This window comes from Entelurus aequoreus, linkage group LG01 (genome assembly GCF_033978785.1).
Source record: "Entelurus aequoreus isolate RoL-2023_Sb linkage group LG01, RoL_Eaeq_v1.1, whole genome shotgun sequence".
In the NCBI taxonomy this organism is placed as follows: Eukaryota; Metazoa; Chordata; class Actinopteri; order Syngnathiformes; family Syngnathidae; genus Entelurus; species Entelurus aequoreus.
The window spans coordinates 76702812-76708811 of record NC_084731.1 but is presented as its reverse complement, the minus strand read 5'-3'; the positions used below and the strand labels follow the sequence as shown (position 1 = coordinate 76708811).

The following is a 6000-nucleotide window of genomic DNA, read 5'->3' as shown; positions in this document are numbered from 1 at the left end:
CCCTCGCCCCCTCATGCCATCTTCAAGCAAGGGTGCGAGTTCAGACTCTTCAACCTCGGCCCCGCCCCCTCGCTCCCACAGCCAACGTTGATTGGCTGCGATCGTCCTCCCCCGCCCCATGAGGGAGCCTCTCATTGGCCGGGCTGCTGTCCTCGCGCCGGCTTGCAGCCCGCCCCCCCTTAAAGAGTCTGAGGCGCGGGATGTAGGAGCCATCAAAGCAAACGCTCGCTCGGCGTGGACGGACTGACACCAGCGGGGAAATTCCAGCACACACACACGGAACACAACAACAACAACAACAATATCGGTACGTCTCTCGGCATTCTGGCCGTCTTTGTTTGTGTCGAAAGTGTCATTTGTCATTATCAACGAGCTGCCATCACCTGCTGTTGTTGTCAACAAAGGGCCGACATTTAGTTGTTAAGCTCGACTTTTTCATGTGTCCAAGCTGCCGTGACGTGTCGGTGTAAGAGCATGTTGCCGTGGAGTGACAGGAAGCTTTCAGCGCCTGCTTGTGTGTGAGCGAGTGGAAAGCGTGGCAGAGATGGAATAAAGCCCGATTAGTGCATTGTGCGTCTTTTAATACCCTGCTCTTCATAATTTAATAACTGACTGTATCTGCCCGCTAATCCATCTCAGTCAAAGTCATCGTGTGTGTGTTTAAGCCTAGGCGTGAGCTCAGTATTTTTGTTTAAAAAATGAAATACTTTCCATCCCAACAAATTGCCTTTTCGTAACAAATGGTCCACTTGAAGTCGGAAGCTGTGATGAATATGTTAAATCAACAGGTGGCGCTAATCAGAAGCTTTTAATTCCACATTGCCAGGCGTAATTAGGGATGCAGGATATCATGTCAAGACGAATACCGATAACTTATCCCAAGCAGGAACAAGACATTGAAACAACGTTGAGAACTTGTTAAAATTAGGTCGTGACGTTGAGCAACTCAAACATAACGTTGAAACAACATGCTTTTTGACAATGTTTAATCAATGTCAGGTTGTGACGTTGATTTGACCATTGAATTTTGGTCATTTCCCAACCAATATTCTACAACACAAATATAATGTTGAAACAACATGCTTTTTGACAACGTTTATTCGATGTCGGGTTCTGACGTTGATTTGGCAATTGAAATTTGGTAATTTCCCAACCAATATTCAACAACACAAATACCGGGAATCATTTTTGGTTGAGCTCCCCTCACCTCCCAGGGGGTGATCAAGGGTGATGAGTCAAATGCAGAGAATAATTTCACCTCACCTAGTAAGTGTGACAATCATTGGTAGTTTAACTTTCACTTTTAACAACATTGAAACAACATGCTTTTTAAAGACGTTTAATCAAAGTCAGGTTGTGACATTGATTTGACCATTGAATTTTGGTCATTTCCCAACCAATATTCTACAACATAAATACAACGTTGCAACAACATGCTTTTTGACGACGTTTATTCGATGTCAAGTTGTGACGTTGATTTGACAATTGAAATTTGGCAATTTCCCAACCAATATTCTACAACACAAATACAACATTCAAACAACATGCTTTTTGACGATGTTTAATCAATGTCTGGTTGTGATGTTGATTTGACCATTGAAATTTGCTCATTTCCCAACCAATATTCTGCAACACAAATACAACGGTGAAACTAGGGCTGGGCGATATATCAATATACTCGATATATTGCGGGTTTGTCTCTGTGCGATATAGAAAATGACTATATTGTGATATTCGAGTATACGTTCTCACGCAGTTGCTTTTAGCTGCAGGGCATTAAACTGCATGCGTTTCTCACTCTTTCCTGTCTCTCCTTCTCACAGAGACATTAAAAACAAGCGCACCTTCTTACGTACGTCACATACTGACACGTGTGCAACGTCACACGCTCCCGCGGAGCAGACAAGTAGCGACATGGTAACGTTAGATGTGATGCTAACAGCTAACAGTGTGGTTTGAGTGGTAATACAAGAGAAAGAAGGTGTAAATCTGGTAACAAATGGAGGAATAATTAATTCCCAAGAAAAACATCACGGGGTCCATCGTCTGACGGTGGTTTGGCTTCAAGCGAGAATATGTCTTTACATGTCAACATCTCCGTTCGGTGCCACACCAACTAAATGCCGAAGCAACTATTTCCACATCAACACCGTAAGACATATACTATTTGATATGCAGCTCATTTTTATGTGACACTTCATTGTTTCCCACACATTCATTTATTTGTGGCGGCCCGCCACGAAAGAATTACGTCCGCCACAAATTTAAAAAAAAAATTGTTTTTGTTTTGTTTTTGTTTTTGTTTTTTTGTCCTGTCCAGCTTCTCAGGCAAATCATATAGTTGATGTAGATGCCCATATAGGCTGTTCAGATTTACTTTACAAAAGAGAAGTGTAGGATACTTCTCTTGTTGCCTTATTTGTATTTGACCACTACTGTTTTCTGTTTATTTGTTACTGACTGTGGCAGGACACCTCTGCCTCTGTTTCACTTTATGTTGCTGGTAAATAATATGGTTGTAGTAGTAGGCTAAAGTTAAATTATTTAGTATGCACTAATTAAAGGGGCAGAGCTTTAAGAGACATTTTAGCTTTTATATTTTATAAGATATATTTGTAAGAACCACAATTAATAAATATATTTCAGTGAATAACTTATTGTTCAAATCTGTATATAAATATGTACATAAAGTGTTGTAATTATATTGTAAAATGGATGGATGGATGGACGTTTAAAACAAAACTGTTATTAATTAGTAAGTATACATTTTTTGAGCCTTTTTAGAGAAAATCATATCATTGTAGTAAATTATGCAAATTACTCGATGATGTCATGGTGACCACGCTCTTAGCCACGCCCTTAGCCACGCCCCCACCTCCACAGGTATCTTGGCAGTTTATGGGAAACACTGCACTTATTGAAATATCTTGTGTGTCATCATGCACAAAAGTGCACTTATAGCTTGTTTTAAAATGTCTCTGACAATCTTGCACTTTCTGTTTTGGAAATGACATGAATGTTTGTGCCACTGCTTAATAACTGTTTAATAAATACAGTTTTGCTAAATTGACTTAGTTGTGATTTCCCTCTCTGCATGAAAGTTTAAAATGAGCATATATTAATGCAGTATGAACAAGAATGTTTTAATGTACACACATAGAATCATCATACTGCTGTGATTATATGCATCAAGTGTTCATTCAAGGCTAAGGCAAAATATTGAGATATACATCGTGTATCGCGATATGGCCTAAAAATATCGAGATATTAAAAAAAGGCCATATCGTCCAGCCCTAGGTGAAACAACACGTTTTTTTTTTTACAACGTTTATTCAATGTCGACTTCTGACGTTAATTTGACCATTGAATGTTGGTCATTTCCAAAATATTCTACAACACAAATACGACGTTGAAACAACATGCTTTTTGACAACGTGTATTCAATGTCGGGTTCTGACGTTGATTTGACCATTGAATGTTGGTAATTTCCAAAATATTCTACAACACAAATACAACATTGAAACAACATGCTTTTTGACAACGTTTATTCAATGTCAGGTTCTGACGTTGATTTGACTCAGTTGTCTAGTATGTTCACTATTTTATTTAAGGACACAATTGTTCTTCCATTGCAATAAGAAACATATGTTTAATGTACCCTAAGATTTTTTGTTCAAATAAAGCCAATAATGAATTTTTTTGTGGTCCCCTTTATTTAGAAAGGTATCGAAATACATTTTGGTACCGGTACCAAAATATTGATATCTGGACAACCCTACTGCCAACAAATACATTAAAACAATTTCCAACTTACCAAGGGTGCTATTTATCAGTGGAGAGTGTCTGGTGGCCAGCTAGGATGAGCTAAGGTAATAAGGTAATAAAGTAGATTTGAAGGTAGTTGCTGATTTGCGACACTAGATGGCAGTAGTGTATAAGCTATTGAACACTACACAGAGTAGTTTGGGAAGCTCCTCATTTAAGTTCCTCCCATTGCTCAGTGACACTTCCCGTTTTCTGTTTGCTGGGCTCCCAAAGCGCGAGGACTTTACAAAATGAATCTTGCTTCGTAATTGATTTCTTCCAACCCAAAAATATAAATTATATACCGATTGTATTTTATATTGATATCGATTATGTGTCTATCTGGATATATATTGATATTATTTTATCGGCCCAGCCCTAGCAAAAGATCATGATGTAACCCCTTTAAGTGTAGTTTGTGCCAGAAGTCAGACTCTTTTTGTAAATCGATATATATATCTTTAATCATCATATTGTTTATTATTTTATTGTACATTGTTTGTTATTGTTATATATTCTGAATGTAATGATTGATAATGCTAAAAATGTGTCTACAAGGCTCCTCCTTTCTCTACTGATGTATGTAGTATTGCGTCATTTCCGGTTTTTGGACGTTAGTGCGTACAGCATAGATAAATATATGGGAGACTACATCCGTGAGAACTGTTTTAGTGAAAAAATAGATGTCCCTACTTGGTAAGAAGGCATTCTTGATTTGATTTCTGTGCTAGAATGCTCAGAAACATTGGTCCCAGTTGCCATAAACACGTGTGTCGTCTATCTACTCATTTATATTTATGATTGTTGCATTGTTGATATTATTGTCTCCTGACTTAATAACTTACTAGCTAATTTCCTCTTTTTAGCTGGTTATTCTCTGCTGTAACGCAGTTCCTTTTAGCCTTCTGTTGAAATATATAAAACATGCATTCCTTTCTTGTGTCACTACTTCACTTTTAAGCTAGCTTAGCGCCGCTGCTAGCACAGGTTGTCCTCTCTGCTGCTAACCCAGCTAACACATAACATTAAAATAATGCTAAGCTAGTTCTACCTGGGTAAGTTGAAACCAAAACTAGAACTAACATTTGAAGAACATTAGCATTAACACCACATTGTAGGACCGTCTGTATTACTTTATTTAACATACGTAAATAATCAATATTTGGACATTTGTCCGTCGATTCATAAATTCGCAATCAGTATAACATTACGTTTATTACATGATGACGATGAATAGCTTAACTTGCTACACTACACACCGTAGGAGGATATGCTAACATCTAACCGTTAGCTAGAGCTCTTGAATGTAAACAAAGGTACATACATCGACAGTAACAGTATTTATATTTTGATTGCCCTAAAAATCTTTTGTTATTTTTTTATTATTTTCAAACTCAGAAAATAAGTCCCTGGGCACAGGAGGGCTAAGGATTTATATCAAAACCAATCGTTTAATTTTTTAAAATTATTTAATTGATTTTGTTATACCAACAGCTTGTGTTATTGTCTGATTATGATCAAAAATGTAATCATTCAATGATCTTGAAAATTGGAAGTATCAGTATGAGCATTGATACCGCCCCCATTGTAGAACCGTCTGTATTACCTTATTTAACTTACGTAAATATTCAATATTTGGACATTAGTCCACCGATTATAATCGTGATGCTTTAGAGAATTGTTGGTTTTTCCCACCGCTAGTACATACATACACTTGTGTACCTTTGCACCCCAAATATAACCGTAACTGTAGTGTTATGACAACACTACAGAGCTATGACATGTAAGTGTTGATTGTGAACACATGTGCCATAGCACAAACCATAACACACCATTCCAGTGTTTCTCCTTAGGTTTAATGAAAACTATTTAACACAAAACAATTATTTTTTTTGAAAAATAAGACAAAGTTATGTGTTTTTGGTAACACTTTAGTATGGGGAACATATTCTAAGTAACAAAGACTTAATTTAGAGTTATTTGGACACTAGGGGAACATATTCTAAGTAACAAAGACTTAATTTAGAGTTATTTGGTTAGGGTTAGGGTTATTTGGTTAGGGCCAGGGTTATTTGGTTAGGGCCAGGGTTAGAGGGTTAGGGTTATAATAAGGCCATGCCGAATAAGGCATTAATAAGTACTTAATAATGACTAGTTAAAGGCCTACTGAAACCCACTACTACCGACCACACAGTC

At 37.5% G+C, this 6000-nt stretch overlaps 1 protein-coding gene across 1 annotated transcript in view; it reads left to right on the top strand.

Moving 5' to 3' along the window:
* Window positions 1-206: 206 nt before the first annotated feature.
* Window positions 207-6000, top strand: part of LOC133641175 (beta-1,3-galactosyltransferase 1-like) — a 350960-nt gene continuing 345166 nt past the window's right edge. The window contains exon 1 of the mRNA XM_062035137.1: window positions 207-307. The gene's annotated coding sequence lies outside the window, so the exon portion shown is untranslated. The remainder of the gene's footprint in view (window positions 308-6000) is intronic.